This window comes from Lissotriton helveticus, chromosome 2_1 (genome assembly GCF_964261635.1).
Source record: "Lissotriton helveticus chromosome 2_1, aLisHel1.1, whole genome shotgun sequence".
Lineage (NCBI taxonomy): Eukaryota > Metazoa > Chordata > Amphibia > Caudata > Salamandridae > Lissotriton > Lissotriton helveticus.
The window spans coordinates 431,508,010-431,526,783 of record NC_136059.1 but is presented as its reverse complement, the minus strand read 5'-3'; the positions used below and the strand labels follow the sequence as shown (position 1 = coordinate 431,526,783).

Below are 18,774 nucleotides of genomic sequence, written 5' to 3'. Positions count from 1 at the left end.
TTGCTAATAGCACGTTATCTCTGCGATAAAATCCGGCGATGCTTGGTGATAAAAAAAATACCGCTTAGCTTCTTTAGCAATAAATATCACTAGTTGTTGATAATATGCCCCAAGATTCTGGAAGTGGTAATGTGTGACAAGAACGCATTTTTGTTTTGTGCCAGTTTGTTGAGGTGGACAGTTGCACTGTTCTCTATTTAACAAATCCACAAACATGTCTGGTGACAGGGTAGATCTAAAAAAAGTGCCGCAGTGCGGCACAGCAAGCCCTTTGGTTGCGCCACGCTGCAGCACTTTCAGAGCACAGGAATGCAACATATTTCCAATGATATGTCGCATTCCTGTGCTCTCCCCTGCGCTGGCGCACAAACAGCTGCCCTGCGCCAGCGCTGGCACCCTTGCACCATGTGCAAGGATGCCTGCACTATGTGGAGATAGTTTTTCATCTTTCAATTCATGCTATAAAATGCAGCACGCATTGAAAGAGGAAAAACCAAAGAGAAAGTTTTGCCTGGCTACACCACACCTAGGGTGGCGTAGCAAACTGATGCATTTCCAGGTTACGATTTCTCGTAAATCTGGAAATGTGTCTGGTTCAATAGGTGTTGTGTGGGAACACCCACAGCAACACCCTTGGAACGCCCCTTTCACTCAAAATGCTGCATGTAAAGGGGCCATATTTACAAGGACAGGAAAAGCCACACAGGGTGGCTTTTCCTGTCCTTGCAAATATGGGGCAAAGAAATGTGCTGCCAGTGCGTCACAAAAGTGACGTACTGGCAGCGCAAGGGGCTTGTAAATCTGCCACGTGGTTTTGTTATACAGCAGTTGTAGTGTTGTCGTCTGTTTTTCCTGTCTTGTTGAGATGTGTCCTGTAATATTTTGTGTTGCAATGTTGCTTTATGTATATCCTTGCATTAGGTTCAGTTGTTTGGCTATGTCAACAAATGCTGCAATATTTCCAGCCAAAATCTGCACTTGCCTCGAATTCCTTTCAGAAGCAACAATTTACCACAGTCTAAAACCAGCGCCCCTCCAGATCTTCAAGTACTCTAGACACCTGTCAGCAAAAAAAGTGTGCTCTTGACACTCCCAGTGCTCATTGCATGTGCTATGGCCCTACGTGCAACATACTGTCCATCATCGACTAGTAATATATGGATGCACATGTATTATATCAGTCTCAGATGGAAAGTGACTTTTTGAAACCTATCTCAGGCTTGCCCTCTCTATCAAAGTCATATAACTTCAATTAATCTGTTTTGAGACTTGTCTATTTTAAGGTCTAGCTAGAGACGGCTGTAAATTTTGTCAGAGCTTATGGTAAACAGGCATTGACAGAGGCAATAGATCTGGTTTTCAGTTAGGGGATGTGTTTAGTAACATGTGGCTGAATGTGTGTAATGCCTCCATATGTCCTAGAAAGTAAATCCCATAACAAAGTAACAATCTTGGTCTACAACAATATAGGAAGGTCCTTAATGTCGAATAGTGCGATGCAGTGCGCGCAACGAAATTCGTTTTATTTATTTATATGTTTACTTCCCTTTAATCTGCCGTAATCCACAGTTTACTACCCCCACCCTGCCCCTCCCCACGTCATCGCCCGGCCGTAGCTCCCACCACCGACCACTACTGTCAGCATCTCCAAGAGGTAGCAGGTTTGTAGAAACAGTGCTTTATGCTAAGTCTCTGAAGGGGAGGTTAATCGAGGCGATTTTCAAACACTAGGGTGTAGCTGTGTTCAAGACACAATTGCACACTGGGCTGCACATTAGATACAAAAGCACGTCTAGAAGACATTGGGGTATATTATCAAGGGGTTTATCTCCGCTTTTTTGGCTTTAAAAGCCAAGAAAGCGGAGATAAAATTATCTCCCTATTACCAAGCTGTCGCTAACACCAGTTAGTGACAGCTAATAGGAGATAGCGACCATCTTGGGCCCCGCTTTGCATGTCAGTGATATTTATCACTAATGACATGCAAAGTGGGCGTGCCAAGATGTTAGCGACTGGAAACAGTCGCTAACATCGCTATCTCCTATTACCAACTTTTGGAGATATTCGCGCTAAGCGCGAATATCTCCAAAAGCTAACACCTGCCCTGAGCAGTTCTTCACCATGTTATCCAATGGGAGGTGGATAACATGGCTAAGAGCATTTGCTCGATAATGCATGAATATCGCTGACTTTTCAGCGATATTCATGCATTGCGGCCGTTTTTTATCGCATTTGCGATAAACCTTGCTAATAGCAAGGTTTATCTGCGATAAAAATCGCCGATGTGCGGCGATAATTTTTGTCTCTAAACAAGTTAGAGACAAAAATTATCGCTAGTTGTTGGTAATATACCCCATTAAGACCAGCTGATTGTTAGAATTTCAAATTGTTTTCAACGTCTGAGCGTGGGCTCTTTCTGTGAATTTGCCAAATGTTGTTTTTGTAAAATTGCCAAATAGCATTTTTGGCCACAGTAAACGTAAAACAAAATTAAAATCTCACCGATGGTTCTCTGGTTATGTATTTTTTCTTCTCTCGCCTTTCTCTTTCTAGTTCTCCCTGTTTTACCATCCCCATCTCCTGCATTTTCCCCATCCCCACTTCCTCCCTCCTCATCTTTCCTCTGTTACTGTACCCCAGACACCTGTTCATCTCTCCCCTTTCCTATTGTAGACTTACAGCGAGGGAGTATCCGTCAGTGTGCATTCCTCTATATGAAGACAGAGCATTATTTATTTTGGCATGTGTTACATACAGAGTATATGTGCGTGCCACCTAGCATTGCTTGTTAATACCACGAGGAGGAGTGTGTGTCTGTGTGTGTGTGTGAAATAACAATGCTCCCTGAGCAGGTTGGAAAGCTTGAGGCCTTTACAGCAGAGGTGGAGTGCCTCCCTGACTGTGATGTGGGGGAGATGCAGGTACCTGTGGAGTGTATCTGGACACAACCTGCAGTGTGTTTATAAGAAAATAGAGTGGCAAAGATGGCAGGAGGTATATGGAGTGCAAGTGTGTGTAGGAAAACTACAGTGTGTTTGGGTGTGTGTAGAGTCGGCAAGGAGTGTGTGCAGAGGAGGTGGTAAAAAAAGCTGCAAGGGATATGAAAATGCTTTGAAGAAGTATGTGTTGTGATCTGGAGGTTATATTTTATGGAATTGACTCGCCTTACCTGGAGACATATTTTTGTAGAGATGACTGGACGTAACATAGAGAGGAGCATTCAGTTGCTACGGAATGGAAAGAATGCAGGGGATACAAAAACAACAGAAAGAGACTGCGGAGGGCGGGAGCAAAGAGAAAGAAATCAGGAGGTATGCTTGCACGAGCCAAAAGGGGGATCAGAACACTGCAGAAAGAGGCTGCAGAAGGAGCAATGCAACCCTGGACATCCCGGTCTGATGCAATTTAAATATGGAGGTGCATTGTCAGGTGATTTATGTATTCATGGCACGTCACTCATCGCATACGGCACGTTCTGCTAAGGCTGAAGGAACAAGTCACAAATGACTATTCAAAGGAGACACTGGGATCTGCTGTGCCCTTACCTGCGGCTACTTGTTTGTTGGCAGAGACGCCGGAGTCGTCGCGCTAGCCTGCCTCCCGCTGCCGCACACTCTGCCATCCCGAGTGCGGCCGCCGTGTGGAGAGCGGGTCCAGGTGCTACAGGGGGCTCCAACTCCCAGCACCCTTTGCGGCCGGAAGCCGCGCATCAGTCTACCGCGCCAGGAGCCGCATAAAGACCAGCATGTCTTCTTGCAGAGCGGGGGACTATTCAAAGGAGACACTGGGATCTGCTGTGCCCTTACCTGCGGCTACTTGTTTGTTGGCAGAGACGCCGGAGTCGTCGCGCTAGCCTGCCTCCCGCCGCCGCACACTCTGCCATCCCGAGTGCGGCCGCCGTGTGGAGAGCGGGTCCAGGTGCTACAGGAGACTCCAACTCACAGCACCCTTTGCGGCCGGAAGCCGCACATCAGTCTACCGCGCCAGGAGGCGCATAAAGACCGGCGTGACTCCCCGCGTCGCGGGAGCGCGCGGGCAGCGCCGGGCTAAGCCCGGGGAAAGGGCGGGCCGTCTGTGGCCGTCCGGGGCTGGACGAGGCTGGGCTGGGCCACGGACCTTGGTTTTTCTTGCCTACATACACCCCAAAACTGTGAGACTTTTTATGTTCCGTATTCTGTATTAACTCATGTGTATCCTTAGTTGTCGCTGTTGCTATCAGAGCTTGATATTTGCAATAGCCACGGTGCTTTTTAACATATTGTTTCGCAATTGTCATCTTAAAACATAATAATGTCTAAACATAGATCGGCTAAAACCCTCCCAGTGACGAGCACAATGGATAACTACTTGGTCAAAGTAGTGAGCAAAATTATTAAAGAATGGTGCCTTTCATTAAACCGGGTAAGCCCTCCGGCCTCACCTACAAGCTTGTATGTCCCCTCAGATGCTCTTGTGTTAGATCGCAGCTGCACCCAAGGCTCTCAAATAATTATTGATAATGAAATAACTGCTTCTCTAGTGCAGAGCCAGGTAGTGCTTGAGAACCCCCTGGATACTTCACTACAACCTTCCCCGACATCTTCTCCGGCAACCTCCCCGGTATGAAGAGTAGTAAGGGCCTGCAGGCAGTTACCTGCTAAGCGGGGGGAACAGGAAAACTAAAAGAGTTGGCACGGCACCTATAAGCACAGGGGGAGTAAATGAGATTTCAAATAACACCGAGATGACTAACCTGAACTCGGATCAATTTGAATTGCTGGCCAGTATTATTGAATCCAAATTGGAATTTATGATTAAACCTCTTGTGGCCAAATTAGATCAGGTTACAAAAGAAGTAACCAGATTGGGCGGACTTTTGAATTCTCACTTAGCCATGACCAATACAAACAAGAGCACAAAGGCTGACAATAACACAAATAAGGACGCAGCTGCTCCCTGCAATGGGGGGAACAGGATCACACAAACTGTTAACAGTTACTCAACCACCCCCTGTACCAGCTACTCAACCACCCCCAATGACTCTCAGAAGTCAACCCACCATAGTAGGAGGGAACAACGAGGGGAGAAGTGAAACAAAGAGAAGACCCACAGTTAATCTCCCCTCAGATTGCGCTCCATACATAGTGGTATTAACTAATGTACCTGAGGTGGACTCTCATTTTACTGAGTCTCGGCTAGAAACCCACGACTCTTTGAAAAACGAATCAATATCGTGGTTGAATAGAAATTGTGGGTTCCCATTTTCTTTTTCTAATGACATAATATCTACCCGAAGAGTTAGCTGGATTGGAAACTCTAGGAAAAATAGTAGGGGGATTGTATTATTGTTAATTTTAAGTATCCGCAGCATGTCGCTACAGTCCTGCTTAGAGCGGCTTCCTTACCAATTGCTGATAATACTGTATGTGCACGCCCTCTTGGTTTCTTTTATAATCATCTCAGTAACACTCCACACACACATACGAATCAGCCCAAGCCATTTTCATCCTTACCTAGGCGTGGTTTTGTTTCTCCTCCCCAAATTAAGAATCAACCCCCAAATAGACTGGAACCATATCATTATAGGTTGTCCAGGCAGGTAGAGCTAAGGGAGGCCTACTTAGTTTATTTAAACTTGACCTAAAGGGTAGATTAACTCAGTGTAACTCAGATGTCAAAATTGCCTAATCGTTGAACTATCCCCCTCTGATACCCCTAAGATTTTATTCATTAATTTTTATAATTCAAGCGCCAATGAGTGCACCAGTCCTAATCTGGACTTACTGGAGAAATTTTTGTCAGTCTATAGCACTAATGTGAATACTTTTGAAATAATACTCCTAGGGGACTTTAACATTCATCCCTGTAACCAACCGTGTGCCAACATAGAAGAGGAGGACCCCCCATATTCTTCAGCCATCCATCTTGAACACTCGAAACGGGGAGAGGCCCTTGAAAACCTTTTGGCGAGATGGAACCTTTATGAGTCAGGCTGCGGGGAAGGTGGTTCTAGGACCCCCACATTCAAAGGAACAGACGATGGTACTATTATTAATTATATTTTTATGTCTTCTTTTATATTGTGTAAAGTTTTAATGTATAAGACTGAGGTCTCGGTCTTCAGTGACCATAACCCGGTGTTAATAGAGATACTGCCCACGGACTTATTAACCCTTAAAACTGTGACTCATAAGGGTGGCTTAAACGTGGTTGTTAAAGATCAAGGACACAGGCTAAAATGGTCAAACATAGTCCCTGAAACTTTCTTGCAGGAAGTACTGGACAAGGTTGAAGATGATGTGGCCATATGTCTAGAGATGCAGGCTCAAAACATACATGTGGTCACTGCTTTTGATAACATTTGCAGGCAAATTAATCAAAGCCTACTTGTTGGCCCCAGACAGACAAGACATTATGGTAAAAGATGGTTTAATAAAAGATGTTCTAGGGCACATGCAGTCTTACTTAAGGCTCTGAAGGCTTCCCCTAAAGATCGAGTTCAAATAGCCAGCTTAAGATCTGCCAATAAGAAAGCTATCCAAGACAGGAAAAATGAGCTGAAAGAAGAGGCCTGGTCACAATTACTTGCCCCTGAGACCTTAAAAAATAGTGGGCAGTTCTGGAAAATCGTAAATCAACCGCTTTTTTCGGGTGAGGATAATTCTCCCCTTGAGTCCAACATCCCAGACGAGGGATGGAGAACAGATTTTGGGAAAATATATTCTACCCCAGATTCCGAGAACCACATGATTAATCCCCTTTTTAGATCTGAGGGCTCCCATGTGATTTTTGGGGAAATAGAGGTAGATAGAGCGATTGAACAGAACCTAAAAAATAAGGCTCCAGGTCCTGACGGGGTTCCTGCAGATGTTTTTAAATGCGCGCCGAAATTCTGGTCTAAGATCTTGTGTAGTGTTTTTAACGCTCTGAATCAAAATAACATACCGGTGTCCTGGAAAAAATCTATTATTATACCAGTCTTAAAGAAGGGAGAAAGGCAGGACCCCTTTTGTTATAGACCTATCTCCCTAATAGATTCCTCGGTAAAAATCTTGGGACGGGTCATTTTGCACAAATTAATGGATTGACTCGACGATAGAGGTGTTCTGTCGAATGTGCAATATGGGTTTAAAGGAGCACTTTAGACCAATGCCTTAATCTGCAACTGCTACTGGACAAATATACCAAGGCTAAAGAGGGGTCAATGTACCTGGGGTTCATGGACCTCTTATCGGCAATTGACTTAGTAAATCGGACAAAGCTATGGCAAATTTTACTCAACATGGGACTCGATCGGGCCTTAGTCAACCTCTTGGCGGACCTACATTCTGGCCTATTGGCTTCCGTCCCGGTCACTGCTGAGGGGCGCTGCTCTAGCCATTTTAACTCAGATAGGGGGTCAGGCAAGGGTGCATCCTGGCCCCCCTTCTTTTTACGGTATACATTAATGCCCTAGAACCTGCACTAAAGGAGGCAACTCTTGACATACAGCGTATAGGGGAACTTGGTATTCCAGTTCTCCTCTACGCGGATGACGCTGTCCTTCTCTCACGGACGGGGGTTGGTCTACAACGGCTGCTAGATGTCTTTGGGAATTTTATGGGATCCCTGGATCTCAAAATAAATGCAAAAAAGTCACAAATTATGATTATGGGGAGGTGCGCTAGGAAGAAGCAACTTAAAACTTTTTTTTTTGCGAAGAAGAACTTTGCAGAGTGCCCACATTCCCTTATCTGGGGATTACCTTCGATGAGAGAGGGAATTGGGGCCCGCAACTTAAACATAGAAATATCTCCTTCGCAAGAACTACTTCCGCACTCCTGGGCTTTACCAAAAAACTGGGGGCTAGGCCTATAATAGCATTAATGAAGATCTACCAAGCGAAATGCCTTGCAGTAGCCACATATGGTAGCTTAATATGGGGCTACAGTGCCCCAGATTGCCTACAGTTGACTGAAAATAAATTTATGAGATCCATCCTATAGGTGCCTCAGTCCACTCCCTCATATACTATCCATTCTGAATTGGGGGCGGGCTTTATTTCTGACATGATAAGAATGGCTCCTTTAATATGCTGGATTAAGACGTGGGGTATATTATCAAGGGGTTTTATCTCCGCTTTTTTGGCTTTAAAAGCCAAGAAAGCGGAGATAAAATTATCTCCCTATTACCCAGCTGTCGCTAACACCAGTTAGCGACAGCTAATAGGAGATAGCGACCATCATGGGCCCCACTTTGCATGTCAGTGATATTTATCACTAATGACATGCAAAGTGGGCGTGCCAAGATGTTAGCGACTGGAAACAGTCGCTAACATCGCTATCTCCTATTACCAACTTTTGGAGATATTCGCGCTAAGCGCGAATATCTCCAAAAGCTAACACCTGCCCTGAGCAGTTCTTAGCCATGTTATCCAATGGGAGGTGGATAACATGGCTAAGAGCATTTGCTCGATAATGCATGAATATCGCTGACTTTTCAGCGATATTCATGCATTGCGGCCGTTTTTTATCGCATTTGCGATAAACCTTGCTAATAGCAAGGTTTATCTGCGATAAAAATCGCCGGTTTGCGGCGATAATTTTTGTCTCTAAACAAGTTAGAGACAAAAACTATCGCTAGTTGTTGGTAATATACCCCCTGGTTGAACCAGGAAATCTCCTTGAACCATATTATCATGAAAGATTGTCTCCTACTAGAAAATTCCAGCAAGATTCAGTGGCTGACATACATCAAACCTGTTTTCTTAAATTAGGGAGACCGGAGCTTTTCTCGTCACCAGAGATAATAACATCTAAGGACATTACACAAATTAAGGGAGCCATGGTACAGATGTTGACTCTGGAGAGAGAGGAACTAGAGCTTAGAAAACCCACTGTAAGGGTTAATCTCATTGTAGCCAGCTTACCAGGACCTGAAATTTATCTTAATATAGTGAACCGTCCCTATCATAGGTTTCTTTTAACTCGTTTTCGTTTTAACTTGATCCATCTGAATTTAGGTCACTTTCCTAATTGGAGTACTCCTGAAAATGCAATGCCGTGTTCGTGTGACAATTTTTCCACTCAGAACACAATGCATTTTCTGATGATTTGTGGTCACTTTACGGAACTAAGGATTAAATTCCTGGTTCCAATACTCAAGGAGGCTGGGTTCCTGCAAGTTAAACCTGCTCTTTTGTACCTACAATTATTAAAGACCCCCCGGATCATCATTTATGTAGCTACCTTTTTAGTGGGTGCTGTCAGGATTAGGAATAGGAAAATGATTAACTGTACTTAAATGAACTTGGATATAATTTAGAACGATGTTTGCACTGTAAAAAATGATAAGTTAGCATAATTAAATTGGCTGATATTTTTATTCTATTTATTGTGATTTTATAAAAATCTCATGAAATTGCCGGTAAATTTTTAATTGGTTTTATATTCTTTCTTTATTATGTGTAAATAATGTATTCAACATATGTTTTGTACTGTACCATTGTCTTTTTATGATATTGATTTATCGAAGTAAAGTATTCTGACTGACTGACTCTGAGAGTTAAATGTGCCATCCATTCACTCATCCATCCACACGACCTTTACTTTTCCAGTCACTCGTCCATTCACTCACCCATGAACTCTCATTCCGTTCAATTGTGCACACATTCTCACAACCACATAGTCAACAATCCATACAAAAACAAAACACAAGCTCTCTAATCAATAAAAAACACTACAAAATAGCCAGACTCTCTTGGTTTTGTTAAGATTTATTTTGACCCCCAAAGGGTGTTGCACGCGCATTGTAGACACAAGCCTTTACATTGTTTGGTAGGAAACACACTTGTTTAGTTGAATATTCTTTTTAACCACTTAGGGCCAGATTACGAGTTTAGCGGTACAGAACCCGGTCCACCCCGCTGCCACACCTCCAAACCCATGGTCTTGGCGCCCTTCAGATTACTAGTGTTTCTCGTGTCTGGCGGGTTGTTTTTGGCATTCCCATGCCCATGCCTCTGGAAATGGGCACCACAATTGAAATGCCAAAATCAGGGGCCATATTATCAAGCAAGGGCGATACATTATAGCCGCTTTTATCGGCAGAAAACTGCCGATAAAGCGGTGATAATGGGCTTGATAATATGTCCTTGTGAATTCCCATGGCAGCCAAGGTTCTGGGGTTAACCTGGGCTGCTATGGGAATTCACAAGGGCATATTATCAAGCCCATTATCGCCGCTTTATCGGCAGTTTCCTGCCAATAAAAGCGGCGATAATCTATTGCTCTTGCTTGATAATATGGCCCTCAGTTCCTGCACGCCCATTGTAGGGCCCCCCATGTATTCTCTCCGTCACGGTTTTTATTGTGGAAGAACCACCATTTAAATCATGACAGACAGAAAATTCGTAGTATGCTTGGTGGGACCACGGTGGTCCCGCCAAGCATATTGCGACCTCATGGCCGCCACAACACTGCCAGGGAATGGCTGTTCCCTGGTGGCTGTGGCAAGGTAATGGTAGTCTGACCACCCTAATTTTAATAGGGCGGTCGGAAGACAGCCACCGCCAAGAACTCACAAATCTGGCAGACTGGCAGATTCGTAGATAGGCCCTTTATGGTGAAATTGCCTCCTCCCCACCTTTCTGTCTGGACACACCCCTCACCACCATTTTTTATGATGCTTTGAGAGAAACCTACAGCTCTGGAGATGTTTACATTGATGTACATTTTACATACTGGGGCAAGGATTCCAAATACAGATTATAAAGTATATTTCTGCTTATGAAAGACCTCTACCTGCAGTTCTATTTCATGTCTTTCTATAAAACTGCTTAAGCTAGAGAATCCTGGCCAGTCCCCAAACTGTTACATTTACATGCAAAGCAAATGTCTAAGATATTTGTTTCTTTTTATGGTAGAATACATTACCCACTTAATCTATTCTGCAGCATGAACCACCCGGTGAAAGATACAGAGCAGCGCTCGCATTGAAATGACAAAGAGAAATGCTTACATGTGTCATAAGGTGAGCACATCCAGTTTACAATGCAGAATGTGTTTACGATAGTAACATGTTCAAAGAGTAATGGCTAACGAGCACTTAGCAAAAACGTGGGATTGTGACAAATGTTTCTAAACGCGTCTACTGGCTGAAGGGTCGAAGTTGCAAGGTAAAAACACTTGTTGCAGACACAGAAATACTTAATTAAAGAGAAATGAAAGGTGAAGATAGAGACCATCTGTAGTCTGCAAGGCTAGATATAGATAATTCGATCTACTGAAAAATTGTCAGTTGCCATGATGCTATATTTCATGAATATTTAAAAGTTTTGCGTGCTTAAAATTAAAACTACTTGCAAGATATCGAAATAAATTGCAAATACCACCCGAACATACAGGAAAAAAACATGAGTGAATATCCTTCTTTAACACTGCTTTCTGTTACACTTTAAAAGGTTGATCAGAAGAAGTGGCTTAGCAAGGGGGGGGGGGCAGGGTAGCGGCCTCCACCTCCCCCATGCTCTTTCCAGCGGCTGCTGTAGGCAGCAAAAGCAGTGACTACCACTGTCGGAACAAGGGCTAGCTACGCCACTGATCATTAACCTCTTCGTCCAACGTCACCGTGGGTGTGTGCGGAGCCGCGCACATGTGGAATTCTTCTGCAACGCGGGGGCATTCCAGCCGCGTCGAAGTGGGTAAGGATTATAGGGGCATATTACCAAGCAATAGCGATAATTATCGCTATTGCTTGGTTAGAGACAAAATTCTACCGCTGAGCTGCGGCGATTTTTAGCGCAGATAAACCTTGGTATTACCAAGTTTTATCGCAAATGCGATAAAAAACGGCCGGACTGCATGAATATCGCTGAAAAGTCAGCGATATTCATGCATTACCGAGCTAATGCTCTTAGCCATGTTATCCACCTCCCATTGGATAACATGGCTAAGAACTGCTCAGGGCAGGTGTTAGCTTTCAGAGATATTCGCGCTTAGCGCGAATATCTCCAAAAGTTGGTAATAGGAGATAGCGATGTTAGCGACTGTTTCCAATCGCTAACATCTTGGCACGCCCACTTTGCATGTCATTAGTGATAAATATCACTGACATGCAAAGTGGGGCCCAAGATGGTCGCTATCTCCTACTAGCTGTCGCTAACTGGTGTTAGCGACAGCTAGGTAATAGGGAGATCATTTTATCTCCGCTTTCTTGGCTTTTAAAGCCAAAAAAGCAGAGATAAACCCCCTTGATAATATGCCCCATAGTTTGAGCGCTGAATCAAGCATGGGCTAAATCAACGAAAAGAAGAAGTTAGCGTTATTTTGTCAGACATTGTGGCAATTTTGTAGGTCTGATTTAAATGACGCCTGCTAAACTACACGCCATGGACCCGTCTCGGCCCCACAAGTGTCTAAAGTGTGATAGCCCTTATGTTGACTTCCCCCACTTGACACGGACTTGCCCCAGGATTGGGGAATTCTGGACCGCTATTTTTGGTATAATATCCCGAATGACATCGTTGGAAATAGACCCTATCCCTGAGGTTGCACTTCTGGGGTATGTATATGACATGCCCAGGAAACTACTCAAATGTATCGCGTTGGCACTGTTATTGGTTAAACGTGAGATAGCTATTAGATGGGCAGTAAGTTTCTTCCTACTACAGGTGCATGGCTTGCCAGCCTTACATATTGCAGCACAAACTGTGAATTATATGCCAATATGCCCCCACACAAGTCATTACAAGACAGGAGGCTACATTATGCATTAATCCTTTAATGCAGCTCACAAACAGCCGCTTACATCACAAAGACTAGAATAAGAATACGTGACATCACAGTATCCATAAAAGGCATGTGCCAGGGAAGATCAGCCTCTTTTAAATGCGGCTCTCAAACAGATAAGTTGTCTTGCTTACTCTGACCTTTTCCTTAAATTTGTTTTTAACTATTGTTGTTTAGACCTTATATTGATAAGCTACTTTATAAACGTTAAGTTATGTGATATACATAGGCGTTAAGTTTCCTAATATACAGATATTTTAGAAGTTGTCTCCTATTTCGTGAATGCCATGCTTTCAACTCCCGTTGTCTTAGCAACACCCTTGCCTTTTACACCTCTCGGTTACCCTCGCCGTAACCCCCTCCCTTAAAGACTTCCAATCTATGGTTGTCTCCCCTCACCTCGCCTTCACCCTTATCCGATCTCAAGGACTCTTCCTTCATGGCGCTCTCATCTCCCGCTGTTCGCCGGGGTGCGCCTAATGCCAATATCGGGCTAAAATACTTTCAATATTGACCTCCTTTGTTTACGTTATGCCAACTCCCTCGCGCTCAAAGCACTCGCTCTGAGGCGTCGCTCTGAAGCGTAGGCTCACCCCCCCAGAGGAATGACCCTCGGCAGCGGCGGCGCAACGCGCCCCGCCTCCTAAGGGCCATTCCTCTCTCCTTCGAGCTCTCTGTGGCTCGAGAGCGTCGGTTGCTCCGAAGAGCATTTCCGACGCGGCCATCAGCTGTTTTCCTTCGCGATCAGCTGTTTCCCTTCAAATCACTTGGCATCTTCGCTTTTTAAGCAGTTATATGACAAACGGAGGCATAGCTAATTTAATTCGTACCTTGGGAGTTCTTTATTGGTAAAAAAAAAAAAAAAAAAAGGGGGAAGCGTCAATTTACATTATTATTACTTAAAGCATATTTGATTACTAGAGCTTGGATTACATTAACCTATTTAACATTAGATAACAATCCTTATATTGGTATATATCACACATATATTGGCATTATGTCTGATTTGGAATCTGACGACGCTGTTGCGAGCTCCCCTACCCACACTAGCGATTCTTTTAAGAATTTCCTTAAAAAAGAAATGAGATCATGCATGATTAATACTCTAAAAGAAGTCATGTCTCATAAAAGAGCGGTAAGTATTGAAGGCAATACCACTCATGATCCTTCCTTAACCAAAGCCACTAAAAAAGTCAAGCACAATCTAGGCACTACTGGTAATTTCTCTAACCCAGTTGACATGGGAGGTCCTAGCACCTCACATAGTATGGGAGGCCTTAGCGCCTCAAAAGGTATTGGTGTCCCTTGCGACACAATAAGGATGGGTGCCCCTAGCGGCGCAGTTTTGGGAGGTGCCCTTAGCGGCACAATTGGTGAAGATGCCTGTGCTGACTCAGATTCCTACTCAGAAGTAGAGGAAGTATATGATGAACCGTACGACGAGTTCCTTTTTGATCTCGATGATAAGGACTTGGATGACATAGATCTAAATGCGCTTTCTGAGGCGGACTCCTCCCCTTCCTCTAAAGATGCAATTCTTGACCCCTTAGGTGGTGAAATGTTCTCCCCTAACAATATCTCCCGTCCAAATAGCTCTAGATGGTTCCCTCACGACCATGTCTCTAAGTTTATAACAAAGTGGCTAAGGAATACTCTTGAAACAGACACACGCAATACCATGCGATCCGAATGTCCGAGACCATGGATTGACGACAAGGTCTGCCAGACCCCCAATTTAGATCCAGATCTAATAAAAATGTTATTTAAACTGGGGAAAGATCCCAGGAAAGGCCTGGAAAGGGCCCTTAAGGCTTGCCAAGACCGCCTCCTCGATGTCCTCGGCCCACTTACCAAAATCCCTGATTTGGCAGAGGAATCTCATATCTCTAACACACCCCTTGACATCGGGTTAATAAGAGGTTGGAGCCAAAGGGCGATTGTGCTCCTTGGGAACGCTAACTCCAGTTTTAATATGGAAAGAAGAAAAACTATCCTTAACAGGATTAACCCTAAACTCGGGGACCTCGCCGAAAAAGAACCCTCTAATAGGCCCAAAGGTCTATTATTTGGCGAGGATATGATTAAAACAATTGGAAAATATGTCACCACCTTCACTGCCCTGGATAGAGCCCAGATCAACATGAGAAAAGTCTTCCCTACAGATGTTTTTGGACAGGCCGGAAGAAGGGGCCGCTCTTCCGGCCGTGGAACCTTCCGACCCTTCTCATCCGGCAGAGGTAGAGGTGCCACCGGCAGAGGCTTCTACCCTTCCAACAAACAATTCTACCCTCAACGAGGACGCGGTTCCCGTGGCAGAGGCTTCCCCCGTGGAGCATCAAACAACAATTCCCAAAGTAAGTGCTCTTTCTACTCTCTCACCTCCCAGGGTCGGGGGAAGACTCAAACACTTCTTTCACGTTTGGAAAAGAGTTACACAAGACCCGTGGGTCTTAGAAACTGTTAGGGGATTCAAGATAGACCTCCTAGACACTCCCTACCGGACCGCTACTCCCAGACCTCTAGACCTCCCTTTGGAACATCTAGCGATCGTCAAAGAGGAGGTTTCCTCTATGCTCAAGAAAGGTGCCATTATCGAGGTGCCTTGGTCCCAAAAGAAATTTGTAAGTACCCTCTTCTTAGTCGAGAAGAAAGACAAAGGTTGGAGACCAGTGATAAACCTACGGGAAGTAAACAAATATCTTGTTTATCGACACTTCAAGATGGAAGGAATCCATCTTCTCAGGGAACTTCTCCTTCACGGAGATTGGCTGGTCAAATTGGACCTAAAAGACGCCTATTTTACGATCCCTATGGCCCAGGAACATCAACCCTTTCTCCAATTTATTTGGGACGGCCACCTCTATCAATTTCAAGCTCTCCCTTTCGGTCTCTCGTCCGCCCCTTGGTGCTTCACCAAGGTCATGAGAACCATTGTCTCTATTCTGAGAGCAAGAGGTATTTGTCTAATTATCTACCTAGACGACATCCTCATCATGTCTCAAACTCATTCACAAGTTTTAGAGGATCTCAAGGTCTCCATGGACCTCATAGAGGATCTTGGCTTCATTATAAACAGGGAAAAATCCATTCTGACGCCCTCAAAATCCCTAGAGTTCCTAGGTTTCACTGTGGACACCTCCAGTTGTCTCCTCTTTCTTCTCAAAAAGAAGATTGCCAAAATTCGGAAAGAGATCAGGTTTGTCCTGAGACAGGAATCTCTCTCTCTCCGAGAATTGGCCAGACTCCTGGGTCTACTTTCTTCTTCGATCCAAGTTATCTTCCCAGGTCCACTGAATTATCGCGCTCTCCAGAGGGTGAAAGCCAATGCACTTCGCTCCGGTCTTTGGTACGGAGACCACGTCTCCCTAGATCAACAAGCGAAGCTAGAACTCTCTTGGTGGCTGGACAGTTTGGACGCCTGGAATGGAAGGGCTATTTTTGGCTCGACCCCAGACTTTGTCTTGGAGTCAGATGCCAGCCTTCACGGTTGGGGAGCTTGTCTCCTCGACCAAGACACCGGCGGAGTATGGACCCCTTCAGAGTCTACTCACCATATCAATTTTCTAGAAATTACTGCTGGTCTCTACACTCTTATGAGTTTCAGACACTCCCTTCAGGGCAGATCTGTCCTTCTGAAGATGGACAACGTTTCTGCAGTCTCTTATATCAACCGACTCGGTGGTACGAGGTCTGCGGACCTATCAGATCTAGCCAAGAAACTCTGGATGTTCTGTCTGGAACACAAGATTGCTTTGAAAGCGGAATATCTCCCAGGGAAATCCAATATCTCAGCAGATTGGAACTCGAGATTCCTTCAAGATTTCAGCGATTGGAAACTCGATACGACAATTTTCAAGTCCCTGAATCGTTTCTGGGGTCCTTTCGACATCGACCTTTTCGCCAGCCGGTTGACCTTCCAACTCCCTCAGTATTTCAGCTGGATGCCAGACCCGGGTGCTCTGGCCGTGAATGCCTTTCTCCAGCCTTGGGCTCCTCTTCACCCTTACGCTTTTCCCCCGTTCGCAATGATTCAAAGGGTTCTGCAGAAAGTGAGACAGGATCAGTGCTCTCTTGTCCTGATAACTCCTTTCTGGTCGTCTCAAGCCTGGTTCCCCACAGCTCTGGAACTTTCTTGCAACGTTCCCTTCCTGATTCCCACAACTCAGGGCCTCCTCTTAAACGCAAACGGAGAAGACCATCACCTGGTTCTTTCAGGGAGTTTGAACCTTCTTGCTTGGAATGTGTCAGGCAATCTAACCAATTGTCTGGACTTTCGTCATCTGCTCTCACTCTCCTTGGTGAATCATGGGCACCAGGAACCCACTACAGATATAATAACATCTGGAAGAAATGGTCTCGTTGGTGCATGGAGAGGAACTTGGATCCCGTGGAGGCTCCTATCGTTAACATAGTTAACTTTTTGGTAGAACTCTTCGACAATGGTCTCTCCTATAGATCAATAAATTGCTTTAGATCTGCAATCTCAGCTGGACATTCTCTCGTCAACGGTAAGACGGTAGGTAAGAATGTTATCATTTGTAGAGTACTCAAAAGTATTAGACTTAAAAGGCCTCCTCGCCCTAAATATCAGTCTGTTTGGGATGTTAAACTTCTGCTTGACCTTTTTTGCTCATGGCCTGACAATTCTCTCCTTAACAGGAAATGTCTTTCTATTAAACTTGCCTCTCTTCTTTGTTTAGTCTCTTGTCGCAGAGTTTCAGATGTTAAAGCTCTGGACATCTCTAATAGGTGTTATGACATGTTTGGTGTTAAATTTGAAATTTTTAGGAGAACTAAAACCATGTCTGACTTTATCTTCTATCCACGTTTTGATTTTTGCAAAAAACTCTGTGTGGTTTATTGTATGAAGGAATACGACTCCAGGATGTCTAAGCTTCGACCCCCTGATGCAAATCAACTTCTTGTTTCCTATGTCAGACCCTTTAAACCCATCTCATCCTGCTCTATCGCAAAATGGGTTAAATTGGCTATGAACTTCGCTAGTATTGATCTTTCAAAATTCCAAGCTCATTCACTAAGAAGCGCAATGGCCAGCAAGTCATTCTGGTCGGGTGGTAAGTTGGATGCTATCCTTAAGGCTGCTCATTGGTCTAATGCCTCTACCTTTGCCCATCATTATTGTAAACCAATTGAACATGTTTCTGACGCTGTGATTCAAGGCTACCAACATGCATAATGTAGCCTCCTGTCTTGTAATGAAATTGTGATTCTCCTATTAACATGACCAGAGAATCTGGATTTCATTAAAGACACGGAGGCTAACATTATCCCTCCCGTCCCTCCCTGGAGGGAAATTGAGGATTGAGGTGGTTTACAATGTTTTCAATGTTTCTTACCCTTTTAACCTTATGTTATGCTTTTCTTATTGCTTATTCTGAAGGTTACTTTGTACCTTTCTTGATTTGCTTTATTTTCTTCCAGACAATTCAAATTGATGAATCTCTAAGGATTTTCCAAGTTTCGACAATTCTTCCTTCAAGTTTTAAGATGTATTCTTCGTTTGCAGCTTGACCTGTCGTTCGAGGCATTTAAAAGAGGCTGATCTTCCCTGGCACATGCCTTTTATGGATACTGTGATGTCACTTATTCTTATTCTAGTCTTTGTGATGTAAGCGGCTGTTTGTGAGCTGCATTAAAGGATTAATGCATAATGTTAGCCTCCGTGTCTTTAATGAAATCCAGATTCTCTGGTCATGTTAATAGGAGAATCGCAATTATATGCCATTATGCCCCCACACAAGTCCCAACCGAAGGTATATATGGGGTCCACTCAAGGCTTATTTGCAGAACCTGGAGTCTGCCACTCCTAGTACAACTCCTGATGGAATAGTTCCGAATGGTGTGGGGTAAATTGTCAGATATGATGCAACATTGTTTTATTGACTTTAGGTCTATACTGGAGATGTATGCCTATACACTTTGGGATTGATGTGTCAGAAGGAGACTAACATGTACTGGTCAGACATTGTATATTTTTTATTGCTCTGCTCCATTTCCATTTGTGTGT

General features: G+C 44.2%; 1 long non-coding RNA gene across 2 annotated transcripts; it reads left to right on the top strand.

Moving 5' to 3' along the window:
* The first annotated feature begins 4,099 nt into the window (after positions 1-4,099).
* Positions 4,100-18,418, top strand: LOC144819370 (uncharacterized). Of its 2 annotated transcripts, none has more exons than XR_013607323.1 (4): positions 4,100-4,150; positions 5,824-6,021; positions 10,913-10,989; positions 18,189-18,418. It is a non-coding gene; the product is annotated as an uncharacterized LOC144819370 (long non-coding RNA). The 2 variants fall into 2 exon arrangements; XR_013607322.1 differs by having other exon boundaries at positions 10,883-10,989.
* The last annotated feature ends 356 nt before the right edge of the window (positions 18,419-18,774 follow it).